This window comes from Chanodichthys erythropterus, chromosome 17 (genome assembly GCF_024489055.1).
Source record: "Chanodichthys erythropterus isolate Z2021 chromosome 17, ASM2448905v1, whole genome shotgun sequence".
Lineage (NCBI taxonomy): Eukaryota > Metazoa > Chordata > Actinopteri > Cypriniformes > Xenocyprididae > Chanodichthys > Chanodichthys erythropterus.
The window spans coordinates 27,203,567-27,225,184 of record NC_090237.1 but is presented as its reverse complement, the minus strand read 5'-3'; the positions used below and the strand labels follow the sequence as shown (position 1 = coordinate 27,225,184).

General features: G+C 37.8%; 1 pseudogene; it reads left to right on the top strand.

The window, feature by feature from the left end:
- The first annotated feature begins 15,630 nt into the window (after nucleotides 1-15,630).
- LOC137004204 (GTPase IMAP family member 8-like) lies at nucleotides 15,631-21,059 on the top strand (annotated as a pseudogene).
- The last annotated feature ends 559 nt before the right edge of the window (nucleotides 21,060-21,618 follow it).

Sequence of the window (21,618 nt, the reverse complement as noted above, 5' to 3'; positions counted from 1 at the left end):
CATGCATAACAATGCTCAATGAAGAGCTCTGTAACAAGTTTTTCAACCACAAAATAAACATTTTCACCCAAAACAAGAATTTTGGTGATTTTACAGAATACTGGCAGCTCATCTTTTATCTCTGTGCATATAGCAAGACCAGGTCTATATTCAGTGCCATCAAGTTTAGTCCAACTGAGTAAATGTATGTCTGTACTGTGATTTGCAAAGCATTTGCCAAGTCTTCACCATTTTCATAGTCACTTAGAGAGAAATAGTTCATTGGTCCAAATTCTTTCCGCTGTAAACTGAGCGTTTCCCAGTGACTTCCTATTGCCATTTGATGTTTTTTCGCAAGCGGATTTGTGATGTTCTTAAAACTTGCAAAAAGCATGTTTTTGAAAAGTTTGTTTTTGGCCTCATATCGCAAGCTCCAAAAGTGCAAAAGAGGTCCTATTTTCCTTATGCACAAAGGATAATGGACCATAAAATGATGCTTCGGTATTAACCTATTCTGAGGGTACACCAATTTGAAAAGCTGATGCTCACTGATCAAGTGTTTAAAAAAAACAGTCATGCCATAATTAACACAGGCGAAAAGACAATATTAGTAATGTGCAGTAAGATGAGCAACATGTTCCAGTTTGGATTTCCTGGAGGCACAAGGTCACCAAAAAGTAAGGGTGTGTTTTGCACCAAACAGAGTGTCTGTATAGAATTCAATCCAATGGAATTTCCACAATGTTCCAAGGTGATATTTGTCAGGCGGTTTCTGCACTCTGTGTAACCAAAGTCAAAAGAATAAATCCTTAAAAGGAGATCATTTTTTGATATGAAATTTTCAGTCATGTATCCAAATAAAAGTTTCAGCTCATACTGAGCGACACCCTCTAGTATATCATGCATTATATCAAAGGAATAATTGGAACAAACATGAAACATACAGTAAAGTGTTCAACGAAGAGTCTCTTTTAACCCCATATACAGAGTTCAACTGTGTATCTGACTGAATGTCCCTGCAGTGCATCTCAAAGCTGGCTTTATCACGGACCACTACCCTTAGGTCATCCTCACTATAAACATTCTGGGCATCAGATTTTTCAGTTACAATAGTAATTACTGTTAAAAGACTCAGTAAAACCAAGAAGAGCATGCATTGCCAAGTTCTCTATACAACCTGACAAATTGAACCATAAACCTTTTCAGAAGAAATGGGCAAATAAATCCCCTCATTCTCAAGAATTTTAACAACATTTATCAAAGGAGCTAAAATGGCATCAAATCCATACTTTTAACATCTTCAGAGTGAAAGAGAGAAACTAAGTGGATGTTCAGTACAGCAGAGTTGAACTTCGGTGGAAGATTTCTCAGAATAAAATAAAGACAGCCAGTCTTGTGAATCCCATGTTTTGACCCCAGGGGAGTGCAGGTCTCGAAATCATCATAATACAGTTGTATCTGTAAGGAACTGTGTTTTGAAAACATTGGGTGGCCTCTGCAGTAACTTCCATCACTAAAGTCTTTGTATACATCAGGACTGATGTCAAATCCCGATTCAAAATGCTTACAAATATCTGTGTTGCAAAACATAAATTTTAGACTATATATCCAAAATTGGGATGTACACAAAAGTCTCTTTAACTGGATCCTGATCATAGGTGGCAGTTCTTTTGTTTCATCTATTGTCATATCTAACACCAACAACCTTTGAAACCCCGTGCTGAATATGTTGCCTTGATCGTTGATGTTGTATTCTTTCCTGAGTTAATTTTGCTGATTATTATTAATTTCAAATACATGGTCAGTTGAATGGTAGGTCACCCTGGGTTTTAATATTATGATTGTAAAAAAATAAATTTGTTACATTTGTATTTGACTAATACTGTGGTACTTGAGTGTTTTCTTGGTTATTGAGCCCAAATAAAATGTAGGTCCAGTAGAAAACCTGTGCAATCCTCCTATTATTTCTGGGGTTGTTACAAAAGCAATGAAAAATTATGCACAGTTTAGACATTAGTTTCACTAAATGTGTGAAGAGTTTTGAAAATGTGGCTTCAGTATTGACCAATGCTTGTTAGCATAAAAAAAAAAAAAAACTGTAATGTGCTTGACAGTTTACAATAACTAGTTCAACCATTTTGCATTTAACAGCTTATGTGATGAACTAACTTACATTTTTTGAAGGGTACGACTAACAGGGAACCAGTATAATACATTTTGAGCAAGTACATAATCAATAGCTTGTATGTACCAAAGCATTTACAACTTGTAAATGCATTTCTTTTATGATGTGCAAAAGTGACTAGATGATGGTGATGTGGAGGTTCAACAAGTAGTTTTGAGAATTGTGATCTGAGAAATGTTCCAATTCCACTGAGAAAAACTGTAATACACAACTTATTAATAAGGCATACTATATGCAGATAAGCAGATGAGCGCAGAATATGAACGCAATTTAATTACAAGCGTTTCCCAAATAAAACCGTTACAAAGAAAATGCTTAACCTGTAATTAAACATGTTCATATTCTGCTGCGCTCATCTGCTGCATCTGCACTTAGTATGCTTTATTATAGCCTAGTGTTTACTGAATTTGGTTTTTTAAAATCACTGTCTTAGTAACGTTAGCTACATTAAGCGTTTCAGAACGTCACACTGAAAGCGATGAAATCATTTCCACTAACTCCTTTGCTTCCTTAGAAAGTGAAAGTGAACAGGAAACAAGTCTTACTTTTTTTTATAAATCCTCAGCGATCGACTCAGTCAGTAAATAAGATGAAAATGACTTTCTTACTTCAGGAAGAATCGGATGATCTGGCTGAAATAAAACTGAAACTGAGAAACTGAATCAAAGCAGCGGTTCTGAGGTGAAGCTGCGGCCTGCGGGCGAGATGTGGGGCTCATGAATATTAAGTACGTCACGTCATGGACGTGCTACGTCTCAACGCGCTTCTGCACGCCCTAATTCAATATTCACGCTGATCAACGAGATTCACAAACCAATATACCAATATGGTTTGTAATGCACTACAGAGTCATCATTGTAAGCTAGAAAATCTGAAGTATGATCTATTTGGTTGTTCTCTTAAAATTAAGAGTAGCCTATGAAACACCCCTGTCATTTGACATAGCCTACACTTCATACACAGTGAAAGGCAGTGTAGGCTATGTCACTAAATTTTTTTTTTTTTTTTTTTTTTTTTTTTTCTTTTCATCTTCTGTTTTTACTGAGTATCTGATTTGCCCCCTTTAGAGTTTTAAAAGTCATTAGTACAAGGTTTTGTTGTCATATGCTATTTCCTTGACACTTGGCAAGTAGCATACTATTTAAATGTGTTATATAAACGGGCTGAATGATTGTGGGGTCACAGATAACGGTTGTGCTGCTCTGGCTTTATGAAATCAAACCTCTCACAACTGAAAGTTTATGGTGAACAAAATGTTGGTAGCCTAGCTGCTCATGATTAATTGGTTGTTTATTATTTCTTAAAGGTATTGTCACGGTTTGCGTTTGTTTTTATTTTCCTATGTTTCATTGTGTTTTTGGTTAGTTTCCCTGTGACCTAGTTTTCCCCAGTAGCCTGTGTAATTAGTAATCATTTTCCTCACCTGTGTTTTGTTAATTATCTTGTAAAGGTCCTTTGTTTGTCTCATGTGTATATATCCTGTGTTCTCCCTCAGACTTTGTCGGTTCTCGTTTGTGGCTTTCTTCTGCGTTTTCCTAGTTCCTGTTTGATGATTAAAGGGTTAGTTAACCCAAAAATGAAAATTATCCCATGATTTACTCACCCTCAAGCCATCCTAGGTGTATATGACCATCTCTTTCATATGAACACAATCAGAGATATATTGAAAATATCCTTAGTCCTCCAAGGTTGATAACGGTTGAGAATATGGGAACCCAAATTCAAAAAAAAAAAAAAGATCCATACAAGTCCAGAGGGTTAATAAAGGCCTTCTGCTCCAGGATAAAGCAACATAACCACTGGTCTAGCATTGTCAAATCTGCCTTGTATAATATATATTTTAAATGCTATTGCAGAATAATTCTAGGTAGGAAGTGACAAAGGTCTCGAAAATGTCAAAGAAATGTAGCCTCTTAGCTCAGTTGACCAAGAAAAACCCTGCATTTTCTATGAATTGCTCAATCCTGTAGAAGAGAATTTAAAAGATGGGGATGTGGCCGCATGGAAGTTCACTGTGGTTTATACGCTAGGATTTATGGATTTCTATGGCAACACAATCAACCCTGAAATTGCACTAGTCAGGTGGTACAAGAAAAAGCTCTGTAATTTTTTTTACATTCATTATTATTGTAATGTTATGTGCTTTGAGCGAGACATTAGGTAATTAAACATTGTCTTGTGATGCTTTGCAGACTGCTCTGGCTGTGCTTTGGCTGAGGAAGTGTGGCTTTGAAGAGAGCTCTGAAGGGAGGGTGGGATCTTGTGCTAGCCTCCCCGAAATTGCCTACCCTAGCTATAAAGGGATGGTTCACCCAAAAATGAAAATTTTGTCATTACTTCCACTCAAATTGTTCCAAACCTGTATGAGTTTCTTTCTTCTGTTCTTCTGTCTTCACACAAAAGATGTGATATTTTAAACAATGTTGGTAACCAGAAAGTTGACAGCACCCATTGACTTCCATAGTGAGAATGAAAGGAGTGTGACTATTGTGTTATAACTTGAAAGATTGTGAGTATGTTTAAATACATTTACAGGATGGACACATTTTCTGTTTTCAAATATGAATCATGGATCAGTTTATACAGTTTAAATATTTCCATTGAATGTATTAGGGTCAAGTTGAGTGCAGCAAGGTCAATGTATAAGAATCCCTTTGTTTCCAAAAAATAATTATTTTCTTTTTTACTTATTTTTGTCTTGTTTTTCAATACAAATACCTAAACATTCTTAAATCACTTAAGATTTACTTGAGAAGGAAAATGTCTTGAGATATGTCTTGTTTTCTGAAAAATACATCAGCATTAAGTGAGTTTATGCTTGAAAAAATAATATCTGCCAATGACTCCACTGACAGATATTTTTTTCTTGTTTTAAGCATATTTTTTTTTTTTTTTACTGGAAAACTGTTTTTCAAAATGTATGAAAGTAAAACAATATTTACATAACATGTTATTCATCTGTATATATTTAATCTGTATTCATATATACAGATTAAAAATAGTAACATAACAATTAAGGTGCTTTTGAAAACATCAAGGTCACCGTTTTCAAAAAAAAAAAAAAAAAGTCTTGTGTGTTTACATATAAATATTTCCTTTATGAAGCTGTGAAAAGCGAGAAAAGCAGGATATGAGGTATGTGGGTATAAACTCTCTTATGAGAAACTTTAATCTGAGCTTTCATTTTTACTTAGACTGGCAGACACAGCATGCAGCTCTGGGAAAACTGTAAGTATGATTCAAATTACAATATATTGACAGAATAATTTAGTTTGTTTGGTAATTTTGTTAAATAATTAAAAAAAAAAAAAAAAAAAAAAAAACCTTGATGACACAAAGAAACATGTAACTCCTCAGTCACTAGCATGTCATCTTGTTAAAAATGTAGCCTGTATAGGGTTTTTGTGGGATTTTTCCTTTAAAATAATAATAATAATAATAAATCAATAAACAATACATACTATATTTTAATAGTTCCATAAGTGTAAAAGCAGGTTATATATAGCAAGTAAGTGTTGATCAAATCAGCAGGGAGGAGAAGAGAGGAGCTCTAACAGACAGTGCTTTTATTATTTGTATCTTTCCTGAATTTACTAAAGTTACACAATAAATTTGTATTTTACAATAAAATTGTTCTTATTTTTAACCTGAAGCACAGAAGTGCAGCTGGTGACTGATGTGATTGTGTTTACTGTAACTCATTGGATGAGATTTTCCAGAACCAAGGAGTGTTTTAAGTAAACAGACAATGGATCCTCCACTGCATGAAGAAGGTGGAGCTTCTTCTGCACTCAAGTAAGCAAAAAAAAAAAAAAAAAAATTGAAAGAAAACAGTTCTACATTAAACAGCGAAGCTCAACAAACAGTTTTGTTACTGCTATACCGATATAAAAACACTTGCACACTGCAGAAACTCAGTTTAGATGACTATCATTGATAAATCTTATGACATAATGACTTAAAATTAAAAGAAATTATGAGATAAAAAGTTGAAATATTAGATGGGTCGAAATTATGACATACTAAGTCACAATTAGGCCATTTAGACCCCTGGTTTCATAGACAAGGCTTAAGCTAGTCCTAGACTAAAATGCATGTTTGAGCTGTTTTAACTGAAAGTAACTTGCACACTAAGGCCCAATTCTAAGCCCTGTCTGTGAAACCAGGCCACTAAGTCATAATTATGAGTTTAAAAGGCCAAAATTGACTTTGTCATAATTTGTGAATTTTTAAGTAAAATTTTATGTAATAATGCAATTGATTTAGTGTGTCAGTTGTGACTTTTCATCATAAATTTGGCTTAGTATGTCATAACATTTTACTTTTTCATAATTATTATTTACAAAAGCATTCAATTTTTTGGCAGAAATGGGCTTCTGTATTAAAAAGGGTATCACTGTGTGACTGTGAATAAAGTAATTTATATAATTTATATATAAATTTATAATTTATATAACCTGAACATTTCTGTCATAATTATATATTTTCTATTACAGGTGGAACACATCAGACTCACTAGAGCCCAAGGGTGCCTGCAGGGTTTCACCTGAGGGTACGTATAGAAACCTAATAAAAATTTAAAGAACTGTTACTGTGCAGTGGGGTCTAAGGGTATGCTCCTCCAAGGAAACATTTCTGAAAAAAAAAAGAAAGAAAGAAAAAAAAAAACACCAAAGCATTCAGTTCAGCCATGATAAAAAGCATTTTTAATTTTCTTGAGTATATAGCATTCTTTTAACTTCAGTTAAAAAAAAGGCTGCCTAATTCAGTTCCTAGAACTCTACCTTCCTGCTCCAACCCTAATCAAATGCACCTGAATCAGCTAATGAAGATCTTCAGGAACACTTGATAATTATAGATAGATGAGAAGGGGTTGGCATTGAACTCCGCAGGAAAGTAGATCTCCAGGAACAGGTTGACATGTTTTTAACAATTGGAGTTCTTTGTAAATTGACAAAGTGTCTAAAAATGCATCACTTCTGTGAGGGTAATAAACTATGAAACATTCCAGTGGACAAAGACATTCATCAAGAGCAGGACAGTCTAATGTGGTTAGTTCCAACCTTTCTTACATTCTTGTAGCTATAAAGTGTTTCTGAAGATCTTAAATTAGCTGGTTGAGGTGTTATTAATCAGGGTTTGAGGTTTGAACTTTGCAGGAACATAAATCTCCAAGAACAGGATTGGGCACTCCATGTTGACAAAACAACTGAAAAAGATTTATAGACATGGCCGCATGAGCGGACAACAAAAACACTTTCAATGTGAATATTATTGATACGGGACTAGTTGAGGTTTCTCAAAGTTGGTTTCAGAAAACCCTGTTCCTTGAGAGCTACCTTCATGCTGACTAGTTCAAACCCTGCTCTAATTTTCAAATAACTGAACACATTGAGTAGCTGCTTCAGGTGTGCTTGATTGAGATTGGGGCTGAACTTTAATTGTATTTAATAACCTATAGAATTTAATAGATTAGACTTTCATTAAAACATTTGCAATTTTAGAAAAGTTCCATTTTTCCCAACAGTGCCTCTAAGCAGCCTTTGTTTCAAATTATTGTAGGTAAATATCTTTTCATCCAGCACCTTAATTGTTCTCTGTGATATCAATGCTGTTTTACTGACCGAGAAACTGCTCTAAATAATTCCGTGAGAGATTGGTGCGAACAAAGCCTTCTTTAGGCTGTCAGTCCAAATCTGATTTTTTTGTGCATATTAGACTTAATTCTGATCATATTTAGCAAGTGTGTACGTTAATAAATATCATGAATTATGATTTTTACAAATCTGTTTCAAGCTACATTCATATGTGGTTTGAGATCCTTTTCAAAACATTTCTGGAAATATATTTCATGACCACTCTTATTGGATTTTGTCAATTTTTTTTTTTTTTTTTTTTTTTTTTTTTTTTTGGTGTATGCCTGTCACTTTGTCATGGCACATAAGACGTGATCATGTCAGACATTGTAGGAAACATTTTGAATTTTGAACTTGTTTGAATTTGAAGCCATGCATGCCAGTCTCATACTGTACGTTTCAGCCGCTGCCTCATAAGATGTAGTCCAGGTATTGTAGGTACATCGACTTTCATTTTCACGCCCCTAAACCTGACGCAGAACAAAACAAACTCTGATTGGTTGCTTTACATTTCAGTCAAACGTCCTCTTGGGCGGTCCTTACCCAATGAAAGCTGCGATAGAGTCCAGATCTTCTGCCATCAATCTGAAGGTCTGGCTACGCGAGACTAGTACAAATGCAATGCAACATCAGTGCCATAGAAACCAATGCAAATATTCTGGAGAAGGAAAGTGTGCCACAGGGCACATAAATTGAATATGAATATGTAACGGGTTATATTACTTATAATTTAGTTCTTCACTTTTATGGACCAATTAAGAAAATCAGAAGATTTGTATGTTCGACTATGGAGGTAGAGGGTAATTGCTGAAGGAACGACAGGAGACCACAATTAAGGTAAGTATATAGATTTTTTTTACAAGTATTCCCTTAAATGCCGGCCTTTCCCCTTTTTGAAATCAAACAATAAAATAAATGAAAAACAATTCAAAGTAAGTTACATCAATTCAACAAAAAGAAATAAAAGCACAAATCACTTAGAGCAAATCACTGTTGGTTTCACACTAGAATAGTATGAATACAATAAAAAACGATAGAATGACAACCATTTTGTGATATCACGCACACGTCGACGATCAGTTCAATTTCCAAATGTTCAATAACTGATAACAGTTCCTTCTTCTATTTATCTCAGACAGTTATCAGTCCCATATGGAGAAAACACAGTCTCTATGCAGGAATAGTTTTACCTTGAGCAAGGAAAAAAAAATGAAATCACGATACTCTCCTGGTCCTATAGGATGAATCTTCTTCTTTTTTCCAGTGTCCGAATAGGTTGGCTCGCCATCAAAGAAAATCAATCTCCCCTCAGGAAAAAAAAAACCTGACCACATCCAGATATTCACTTCCCAGTAATACAACGATGTAATTCACCCATCGATCGTCACAGGAGTAAAATAACAACTGAATCCACTCAATATCCTCCTCTTTCAACTGACTTGAAGAGATTTGAACACTATTTTCAAAGTTTAACTCAGTTATTTTTTAATTTCTTGATAGCTAAATTTAACGAATTTCTTTCCCGTCTTCTCCCTTCTCAGGTCTTGCGCAATCTGCCGTGTCAGCAAGTGGGCGGTCCATAGCAACAGAACTCTGATTGGATGAAACTATAATTTGTTTAAATATTACAAATTATTTTTATCACATAATTTATTTTATCTTAAGTATTCATTAATATTGCCAATCTTCAATTATTTACTTTTTTAAACCTCATACATTTATATTAATATATTTATTTAACCCCTAATTAGTCTGGGTTACATCCTCCCCTCCTAACTGTGCACGTCTCGTGACACAATTTAGAGTGACTCAACATTTTACACATCATGTACGGTGGATATCTCAGGTAAACCATTCAGGCTTTCACTGCCACCCAATGCATTAACAAAAGCAGTGTTTAAACCTTGAAACAAGGACTGCACTACATGTATCAAAGGATTTCCAAGCTGTGGATAGGTAAGTATTTTAGGTCTCTTTCTTCGTCGAACAGATCGTCTGGGTAAGTCTCCTGAAAGCTCATTTTCCTCCACGTCAGAAATTTGGTTGTGTTCACTACATTCATCTTCAGCTTTTTCTTGGTCATTAACTGATGTTGCATCAGGAAGATGACTTGCCTCAAGATTTTCCGGAACATCAGGTAAGTATTCCATTGGAACTTCAACAGGTAAGTGTTCTCCTACAGCTCCAGTCGATAAAGCTTGCTCTGGAACATCTGCAGGTAAGTCATTACTCTGATCCCTCAGAGCTGCATCTTCTGCTGAAGGTGAATGAACGATCTCGAAATTAAGGGAGTCTTCCTTCGGATCATTTGGCCTAAGAACTTTGTGGACAGTAGTAAACCTGGTTTCACTGACAGGATATGTACTACATATTGGATCAGGAATTTCATCGTCTGTCTCAAGAGCAGAATCCAGACCATCAGGGCTTTGTGAATCAGGATTCAGCCGAGTCCTGCGCCTTGTCATAGGTTTACTCACAACTGGGTCTGAGGTCTCAGAAACGGGTAGGAACCCACAAGGAAGCAGAAGATCTCTATGAAGAGTGCAAAGCGGACCATCCTTTGTCTCCGGACGGACAGTGTAAACTGGTAGGTCAGCAGCTTGTTTAACAACGACATAGATTTCAGATTCCCATCTGTCTGCTAACTTATGCTTCCCGCGGATACGGACATTCCTTACTAATACACGATCACCAACCTCCAAAGAAGAATTGGTCACATGTTTGTCGTAACGGATTTTGTTCTTTTCAGCAATTTTCTGTGCATTTTGTGAAGCAACCTCATAACTCTCCTTTAAGTGAGACTTAAGATGTTGAACATACTGCGAATGAGATACAGGTGAACTGTCTTTACCAGGTAATCCAAAAGCAAGATCAAGCGGCAACCGAGGTTGACGGCCAAACATCAGTTCATACGGGGAAAATCCTGTGGCTTCATGCTTGGTGCAATTATATGCATGGACCAAAGGTTTAACAAAATCCTTCCAATGGCTTTTGTCCTTTTCTTCTAACGTTCCAAGCATGTTTAACAAGGTCCTGTTAAACCGCTCCACAGGATTCCCCCGAGGATGATATGGTGTGGTTCTGATTTTTTAGATTCCTACAATTGCACAGAGCTCCTTGATGGTATGTGACTCAAAGTCCGGTCCTTGGTCACTATGTAACCGCTCAGGGAAACCGTAATGCACAATGAATTGATCCCATAGACACTTTGCAACAGTTCTTGCTTTTTGATTTGGCGTTGGTATGGCCACAGCATACTTGGTAAAGAAATCAGTAATCACCAAGATATCACGAGTGTTGCTCTTGTCAGGTTCAAGAGAAAGAAAATCCATACAAACGAGCTGTAAGGGTCTTGTGGCTTGGATGTTCACTAAAGGTGCACTTTTCTGTGGCAAAGATTTTCTGCGGACACAACGACTACAGGTCTTCACTTTTTGCTCTACTTCAGCACCCATCCTTGGCCAATAGAATCTGGAACGGACCAGATCCAGCGTCCTTTCCATTCCCATATGACCCATTTGATCATGTAAGCTGCTCACAGCAAAACTTCTGAGATCTTCGGGCAAAACCAATTGGTGATTCACAGCATCTCCATCTCGTCGTCGCCTATACAGAACTCCATCCACCAACTCAAGATGGTCCCATTCTCGTAAATAAAAGGGAAGATCTGAATATTCCTTCCTTAATGCAGGTGGAGGTTTCTCACCTGATTCCAGACACATTATCACTTCACGAATAACCGGATCAGATCTCTGCTTTTCAACTAAATCTTCCTTCATCAAGTGAGGTATAGCAGGTAACCCACTTAAGTTCTCTTCTTGCTCATAATATTCTGGCACTGCTTCAGGATGAAGCGCAAGGGATTCAACCAAGGTAATGCCAGAATTATCAGCCTGTTGGACAGAATGTTTCTCACAGATGGCTCTGAATACCTCTTTATCAGTGGTGTGCGATTTGTCAGCACCCATTGTATGGTATTGCACAAACTTCTGGATCCTCTCATACTCTTTTGACGACAATTGATCCTCTGCCAGCTCTTCGTGTGGTCGCCTTGACAAGCTGTCTGCATCAATGTTTTGTTTACCAGCTCGATACTGCAGTTTAAATGAGAATGTAGAAAGTGCAGCAAGCCACCGGTAGCTAGTTGCATCCATCTTAGCGGTTGACAGAAGGTAAGTCAAGGGATTACTGTCTGTTATGACAGTAAATGTGCTGCCATAAAGATAATCCTGAAATTTCTCCGTTACAGCCCATTTAAGGGCAAGAAACTCAAGTTAATGAGCCGGATAACGCGACTCACTACGCGATAAGCCTCTGCTAGCAAATGCAATCACACGTTGTTGCCCATCCTGTTCTTGGTACAGCGCAGCTCCCAGCCCTGTGGTGCTGGCATCTGTATGAACAACATAAGGGAGCTTAGGGTCCGCAAAACCCAAGACGGGAGCGGTAGAAAGCTTATCAACAAGGGTCTCGAATGCTTCTTGGCAAACAGTCGTCCAACGACCACCAAAAGGCTCTTTGGGATCGTAATACTGACATTCTTTCTCAACCTTCTTACAACCTTTCCTCAATGGTGGATAACCAGAAGTCAGGTCATTCAGGGGTTTCACTATCTGTGAGTAGTCCTTAATGAACCTACGATAATAACCTGAAAAACCTAAGAACGACCTTAACTCCTTAAGGTTTCTTGGACATGGCCAGGTTTTTATAGCCTCAATCTTTTCCGGATCCGTTTCCACCCCACGCTCAGATACTATATGCCCCAAGTATCTGACGGAAGTCTGAAAAAAACGGCACTTCTCCGGCGAAAGTTTTAGACCATATTCCTTTAGGCGAGTTAGGACTTGCAACAGCCGTCTCTCATGTTCCTCTAGGGTTTTGGAAAACACAATCAAATCATTCAAAAACACAAGCACTTCTTTTAGATTGATGTCTCCCATACACCTTTCCATCAGCCTTTGGAAAGTGCTTGGTGCATTGGTCACCCCCTGTGGCATACGGTTAAATTCCCAAAACCCCAATGGACACACAAAAGCTGTTTTGGGCTTGTCTACTTCCGCAACTTCAATCTGGTAATACCCAGATTTTAAGTCCAGAACAGTGAACCACTTCGAACCATTTAAAGCTGAAAATGTTTCTTCAAGGTTCGGCAAAGCATATGCGTCCTTGACCGTCTGAAGATTTAGCTTCCGGTAATCTATACAGAGTCGTACGTCGCCATTTTTCTTCCTGACTACCACTATTGGCGATGAGAAAGGGGATTCTGACTCACGTATGACTCCGCTTGAAAGAAGCTCTTGGAGGTGTTTTCTTACTGCTCCGATGTCACGTGGATGGATCGGTCTGGTGCGATGCTTAAACGGGGTGTCATCATGTAATTTGATGCAATGTTTCACTTTCTGTGTATGTCCAAAATCCAGATCGTGTTGAGCAAAGACTTCTGGCATCTCACGAAGTTTCTTGGTTATTCGGTCCTTCCACTCCTGTGATAGTGGAGAATCACCGAAATTCAGATGAACTTTTCCTCTTTGCTCACTGTGGGCTCACTACATTGGGAAGCTGATTCAGACACAGCATTGCCAGAAGAAAGCACTGACTCCAAGGCATGGATTTCTGCTATCACACACTGCTGTGGAATAGTGATGTCATGATCAGTTTCATTTGTGAGAACTACCGGAAGATGGCTAGTTTGCTTGGAAGGAAGGGTAAGTAAGCAGTTTTTTACGACAACTCCTCCAGGTAAAGAAGATATGGAGGGGTGCTCCACTACAACCCACTTATCAGTTGGAACCCCAATCACATGGACAATGCCTTCTAAAATGACGGTTTGGCCAGCAGCCATGACTTCAGGCACCCTGCCTCTCAACCTAACACGACCGAGAACACCAGTTGTTCCATATTTGTGTCGCAATCTGAGGGTGTTCAGAACAGCCCTGTAGCCAAACAAAGAAGGTTGGAAAGTTGTAGAACTCACTTTCAAGTGTTCCTCATAAAGAGTGTCCAAAGTGTTTGTCCCTATCAGGACTAAAGGCATGGCATAGGGCTTTGGATCTGGAACCACCAAAGCAAGAGTGGGTACTTCAACGCTTGTACCAATGAACTCTGCAGGAAAGGTCACATTCAACTCTATGTAACCAATGTAGGGCACAGAAAGACCATTTGCGCCTTCAACTTCCAACAAATCAGAAAGGGAATTGATAGGACATTCTGAAAGACACTGCTCATAAAAAGACAAAGGAATAGTGGTAACTTGTGAGCCGGTGTCTATCAAGCAGTTGCATTCCTGCCCTGAAATAGTAACTTGTGCAATACATTTTTCACCAATCAAACCCTTAGGCAATTTTGTAATTTCCATCTTGGAACAATGGCTTTGTGTGGAGGTTTTGGTTTTAGGGGGACACTTCAATATTTCAGTCCCTGGTTGTCCCACAACAGGAACTGGCTCTAGTTTAAAGCGCGTTTTGTGTTGTTGTTTTGAGACTCCCACTGGGATTGTTTCTCCCTCAAAAGTTTACGCTTTTCAGCCACCAGTGTTGGGTTGGGCTCTGATTCACAGGAGGAGGCAATATGACCATCTTCCCCACATTTAAAACAATACCATGGCCTGGGTTTGTCAGTTTGTTTACCATTTGCAGGTACTGTGGTCACGGTGCTCTGTTTGCTTGATCTTTTCTCTGTGATAGAGGATTTCTGACCCACTGACTGCAATGCAGATTTCTTTGGGACATCAGCTTTAGAGGTGAGCTTTGCTAGTTGACTCTGAAGAGTTGCTATCTGTTTTCTTAGCTCTTTAGCTTCTTGCCAATGACAGCACATTGACAATGAGCTTTGTTGCCAATGACAGCACATTGGAGGCTGCAGCTTGTTCAGTTTCATCAGATACCCAGGTTCTGTGGGTATGCATCAGTGCGCGCTGCTTGGTACCACCTAGATGTTGTTTCATGCGCATGGTTTTTGCAGCATGTTTATCCTCCTCAGTACGTAGCATCAGTAACAGCTGTGCGAAATGTGGAGGATCATCACGTTTTTGCATCAATCGCAGGTCAGCGATCAACCCATCATCCCAGCAGCCCCGGCAGAATTGCTTCAAGAGATGTCAGTCTGCTTCACTGGGCGAAACCCCACCACGCTTAATCGTTACACTCAAGGCTGCCTGAAGCCTAGACAGGTAAGCTGAAGGTCTCTCCCCTGCATCCTGCAAAGTATTCATAAATTTAGCAAAGAGTTCATCACCATCTTCTACCGTGCCGAAAGCAGAATCGAGTAACTGCAGGTAAGCTGATGGGGATGCTTCAGGACTCAAGTGTTTAATAACATCAGCAGCCGGGGGCAAAAGACTTTCCAGGATCTTTCGTGACCCATGCAGATCAGATATTGCAGGATCTTTCAGAATTAGATCCACACTAGAACGCCATGCATCATAATCTGTCTCGTTGGCAGGTCTAGGTTTCCTCCCAGAAAATAACCTGAGTCGCATGGGAGCATGCACCTGAGCAACAGCTTCTCCACTCCTCACCACATGTTCAACAACTAACCTCTGAACTTCAGGTGGGTTAAGTATCGTGGGAGAGGTAAGAACTGCGGTGTCAGCCACATAAGAAGCAGGAGGCTGGGTCTGCTGGGTTCCTTCTTGGCAAGGCTGAGCGATAACTGGAGTTGCTTTGCATTCAAGCGGCTCTTGACAGGATGGTCTAATAGGGTTTTCGTCAACAGCTTCAGATGTAGAGCCTGCAGGAAGAACTACAGCACTCATTTCTGTCAGCATTTCACTCAACATTGCTTCAAAATTTGCCCCACTGAGTTTCGCAATTTCTTTCAATCCTTCTAGGTATGATCTGGTAGCACTATTTTCAAAGTTTAACTCAGTTATTTTTTAATTTCTTGATAGCTAAATTTAACGAATTTCTTTCCCGTCTTCTCCCTTCTCAGGTCTTGCGCAATCTGCCGTGTCAGCAAGTGGGCGGTCCATAGCAACAGAACTCTGATTGGATGAAACTATAATTTGTTTAAATATTACAAATTATTTTTATCACATAATTTATTTTATCTTAAGTATTCATTAATATTGCCAATCTTCAATTATTTACTTTTTTAAACCTCATACATTTATATTAATATATTTATTTAACCCCTAATTAGTCTGGGTTACAAATAGGTGTTGAACATAGTGTGGACAGTCAGTCATTTAGTGCTAATCAGAGCTAATCATTATCATATATATTTTTTTAATTACACATGCAGCCATACTAGAAATGACCTATTAACATAAACATATTATTAAAGGGAAAATATTCAGATTTGTTTATCTGTTGCATCTAGACTCTTTCTTTATAAAGTACATATTCACAATTCTTTCTAACAGAGCTGCGGATTCTACTTTTGGGTCCAAAAAATGCAGAGAAAAGTTCAGCAGGAAACACTATCCTGGGAAAAAAGGAGTTTGATTTGAAGACTTTGCACTGTAAGAAGATACACCGTGAAATAGCTGGCATGAAGATCACTGTGGTTGATACTCCAGGCTGGTGGGGAAATTTACCCTTTGAAGAAAATCCAGAACTGTACAAACAGGAAATTGTCCTGAGTGTGACTAAATGTCCTCCGGGACCTCATGTCCTGCTTCTGGTTTTAAATGTGGACACACCGTTTAAACAAAATGAAAAAGATGTTCTGTGTGATAATATTAGATGCTTGGGTGAGGAAGTATGGAGGCACACAATAGTGTTGTTCACCAGTGAAGATCAGCCCGGAGGTATAACAAATCAACTGTTTGGGAATGAAACCCTCCAGTGGCTCATTAAGAAATGTGGGAACAGGTATCTTGTTCTCAATACTAAAAACTGGGGTGATGGATCTCAGGTCACAGAACTGCTTAAGAAAATACAGGATACAGTGGAAGGAAACAGAGGTGGTTATTATGAAATAAACAGAGAGATTTTGCAAGATGTGGAGGAGAAGAAGAGAGAACAGGAAAAGAAAGCAGTGGAGAGAAGAATGAAAAATCAGCAACTGAAAGAAAAGACAAGAACAACTGGTGAGCTTTATTTGTTGTTATTCTGTAAGGGGGGAGACCCCTTATATTAAAATAATGAGAGAAATTGTAAAACATTCAAAATCTTGGCTTTGACAATGTGAGTCCCACCCTTTACTCTGGAATGCTTTTGATTCAAAAGTAGTTTTTAGCATGAATTTGTGCTTTAAAAAAAAAAAAAAAAAAGTATTGTATTGTTTTTAAAACTGGGCACAAACAGTAACAGAATGCTGACTTAGAATTCTAAACATTTATGTCTGCATGTGACCAGCAGGAGATGAACATCCACTCTCAGAGCTGAGGATGGTGCTGCTGGGTTATAATGGATCTGGGAAGAGTTCAACAGGAAACACCATCCTAGGCAAATCTGCTTTTGATTGCAAAAGATCACTTACATCTGTGATTCAAGAAGGAGATGTTTCAGGAAGACACATCACTGTGGTTGATACTCCAGGCCGAAGAAGAAATTACCACACAAAATACACCCCCAGACTCTATAAAGATGAGGTTGTGTTGAGTCCATCTCACTGTCCTCCAGGACCTCATGTCTTTCTCCTGGTCATACGAACGGATGTTTCTTTCACTGAAGTGTACAGAAGGGCAGTGGAGGAACATGTTGCCTTTATTGGTGCAGATGTCTGGGATCATATCATTGTTCTCTTTACCTTTGGTGACTGGTTGAGAGACACAAGCATTGAGCTGTTCATTGAGAGTGAAGGAGAAGCTCTTCAGTCGATAATAGACAAATGTGGGAACAGATATCATGTCTTCAATAACAAGAACAAAGATGATAATAATCAAGTGACTGAGCTGTTGGAAAAGATCGAAGAGATGGTCGCAGGAAACAAAGGAAGCTGCTTTGAGAGAAACAATCAGAATTTACAAGAGGTGAAAAACAGAAGGATGAAAGTAGAGGAAAGAGCAAAACAGATGCGAGATGAAGTGCAAGAAAGAAATGAATTGAGACATTCAACATCAGGTGAGTAAACAGTAAAAACATGGTTTAATGTTGCTTACATACATACAGTAAACAACCCTGGTTCACTGGAAATGTTTTTTGCTAAATAATTACGTAGATTCTTGCACGTTTCTCAGTGCTTTCAAAGTGAAATGTTAAGTGAGTGACGTCAAAAGCATGTTCAATATTATGTTATTTTAATTGTAGCTTGTTTCTAGAAGTCTTTGAGCTCTTTTACTGTAAATTGTACTTCATATGACTTGTACCTGAGTGCTCTGCATCGCAAGTGCAATGCTGTACCAGGTGAGCTACCAAACAAGTTAAAGGGTTAGTTCACCCAAAAATCGGAGCGCCAAAGTCAAGTGATTTCAGTAAACGAGGATTCATTAAGTAATAAGTGTTTTGAAATTTCAATGGTTCACCACTAGGAGGCGTGACTTTGGCAGTTTGATACACGCTCCGAACCACTGATTCGAAACAAAAGATTCATAAAGTTTCGAAGATTCATGAAGCAGTGTTTTGAAATCGCCCATTACTAGATATTGTCATATTTTGTTTTTTTGGCGCACAAAAAGTATTCTTGTTTTCCTGTTGAAAGTGTTAATTGTCTTGCTGGCAATGCAGTTCTCACTGAGCCATCAGATTTTTTTTCTGTTTTGAAGATGAACAAAGGTCTTACAGGTGTGAAATGTTTTATGAACAAAATTCGGGAGGAGCAGGTGCAGATTATTAACCTAATTAGCATTCAGTGGAAAGCATTCAGCTAATCAACCAACAACAAGAGGTATATATACTGCAGACTTACCTCTGTTCATTGGCAGTTTATTACCATCCCTCCACCGCCCCATCTCCTCACTTCTAGTTCTATCTATTATTACCACATCCGGAAGGAGTACTCTGGGTTCGGGCCAAATTTCCGAGCACGGAGCCCTCCCCTAGACAGCACGCCAAATACACATTACTTTACCTAATTATATGTGTATGTGAAACAACATGAGGGTGAGTAATTAATGATAGAATTTTAATTTTTGGGTGAACTAACCCTTTAACTCTGTAACTGTTGGTAAAGGCGTACTGACATGGACAAATTAGTTGGTACGCTTATACGGAAAAATAACCCACAATTTTCTCTAAAATAACTTGAAACTAACAAAAATAATAAACGTTCATCATTGTTTATTCTATATGTAATCAAAATCACTGCAAACATGCAATTTCTGTAGCTTTCAGTGAAACTTCTGCACCTGTAAACAGGTGGTTCAGCCCACTCTTCCTGGCTTTTTTATGTTTTTCTTTCAACAATGGCATCCTCCTGGTTTTCTTTTACTGAGACAAACTGTTGGAGATCGTCATATAGTCATTACCTTCAATACTTTTCTGTATTTTTGTTTCTGATCTCAGACAATGCTCCCCTTTCCTTTCTCTGGTCCAAGTTCAGCGATGCACACAATACTTTTCTCCATTTAAATAGGCTGAATAACTGATTACAAGATTGAAGTCGTGTGAAATTAATTAAAGAAAGCAGTTTATTTGAAATACCACTATGATCCATGTATTTATCATCTTTTCTAGTGGTACCAACAAATCTGTCCAGGACTGCATTCCTCAAAAGCATTGTGAGCCAAGTCTATCGTATAAAGACCATTAATTTCAATGGCTCTTTGATCTTAGACTGACGAAGCTTTTGAGAAATGCAGCCAAAGCCATTTTAGATTATCTTTGTAGAATAAGCAATAATTTATCTCTTTTCACACGTTATTTGCTTTACTGTGACATACCATAGGTATGCAGGTAAACATGAGTCAATTTGCTTTTAATTTCAGCCATTTTTAAGAGGAAGTAAGCATTGATTAAACGAGTAATAAGTGAAACAAATTCACTGTAGAGGTTGCACATTAAAAAAGTAGTCAAGTAATGTTTATTCTTTATTTTTCTTTATTTTTTTTTAAGGAGATGCTGAACTTTCTGAAATGAGGTTGGTGTTGCTTGGGCCACATTGTTCTGGCAATAGTTCAACAGGGAACACAATTTTGGGCAGAAAAGCATTTGATACAAGAAGAGAATCGGAAGAGAATTTGAAAGAAAATGGGGAAGTGGCAGAAAGGAATCTCACTGTGGTTTACACTCCAGGTTTTGAGAAAGATTACCTATTTGGAAAAAGACTTGAGGATGCTAAGCTCAACATCTAAAGAAGTGTAACAGAATGGTCCTATGGAACACATGCTTTCATTTTAGTCCAGAGTGTCGACTCTTCCTTTGCTGTGGAAGAGAAGAGCGCACTAGAGAAAATCATGGAGCCTCTCTGTGAAAATGTCTGGAATCACATGCTGGTTGTGTTTGCTGTTGGAGATGAACTAGGAGACAGTCCCATAGAGTTATTCATAGCAAGTGAAGGAGATGCTCTGCAGTGGCTCATTGAGAAATGTGGGAAAATATATCATGTTCTCAACAATAAGAACTGGGGTAATGGATCTCAGGTCAAAGAACGGCTAGAGAAGATCAACGAGATGGTGGCAGGAAACAGAGGATGTCTTTATGAACTAGATAAAGAGACTTTAAAGAGGGTTCAAAGAATAGTGGCCATTCCCATTAAAAGAGCACAGAGCATGGATGATCCACTAAATCGTAAGTTGTTCTTTATTTTTTGCATATTGTGCAATATGAAAACATTTTTCTGATGTATTAATTACTTTCCTTGCAGTTGCTGAAGGATGCAGTCCTTCCTCAGGGATCAGTTCAGCATGTGTGTCCCAGAGATCACAAGAAGGATAGGCATTACATGTCAAGTTCAAAAAGGAGCTCTGGAGTTGAGTCTCTTGGTTCTATTCCTGAGTTTGATTGAGAACTTCAATCAGATTAAGATACATGTGCAGCCTAACAATGTCTATTTTTGTTGTTGTTGTTTTAGTTGCAGATTGACACTGGATGGTAAATTAATTTAATCCTGATTCTAATATAAGTTTCCTTCATTTAATAAGCTTTTATATTTCATTACTTGTTTATAGAACAAAGAAGTAACGAAAAGGTTACTCATGTATTCCTAAACTTGGGTACAAATGTTTGCAAAAAATTGTCATGCTCTTTGCACCAGTAACTTAATGAAAAAGGTTACCATGTAATCAAAATGCTCTTTGCAGTAATTAATTTATTGCTAGAAAATTGATAAGTTTAGCCAGCATATCATCAATCATATCTCAACCGATCAGAGTTCATCTTTTTATTATTATTATTATTATTATTAATTGTGTGCAATGCTGTGACAAAATTCAGTAGTGTCATTTCACTATATTCATTTGCTAATTTTATTGTTTTGATTATAACATGTTGCTTACTTTTCTTTGCTTTTATGAAACAATATTTGCCCGTTTTATAACCTGATATTCACAACTGTCTGCACAGTAACAATCACTGCACAAATAAGCAAAATGTTGCAAATAATATATTATAGTGAAATCTGCGGATCTTGCCAGCTAGGCTACTCTTTTAGTGTGTTATTTATACTGCTTTGTTGACTTTGTTTTTTTTTCCATGTCTTATGGCTTTATTTTTGCGCATGTCGTTTCTGCAGGCAAGACAATTCTTCTGTAAAATATGATTGCAGACTTTGAAAGTGCATATTAAAATGTGTCTATTGATCTATGTTTGGAATAAACACTTATGTTTGACTGTTGACACGGTGGTGTCACGTGTTATTTGCAGCTCTAACTACAAAGGCTTTTGTGTTACTTTCACTTTCATTTGAGGCGCGTCAGAAACTGGTAAGACTGCTTTTTACTTTACATGTTACATAGGCAAATAACATAGCCTATACATTTTTTTGTTCATAACTGTA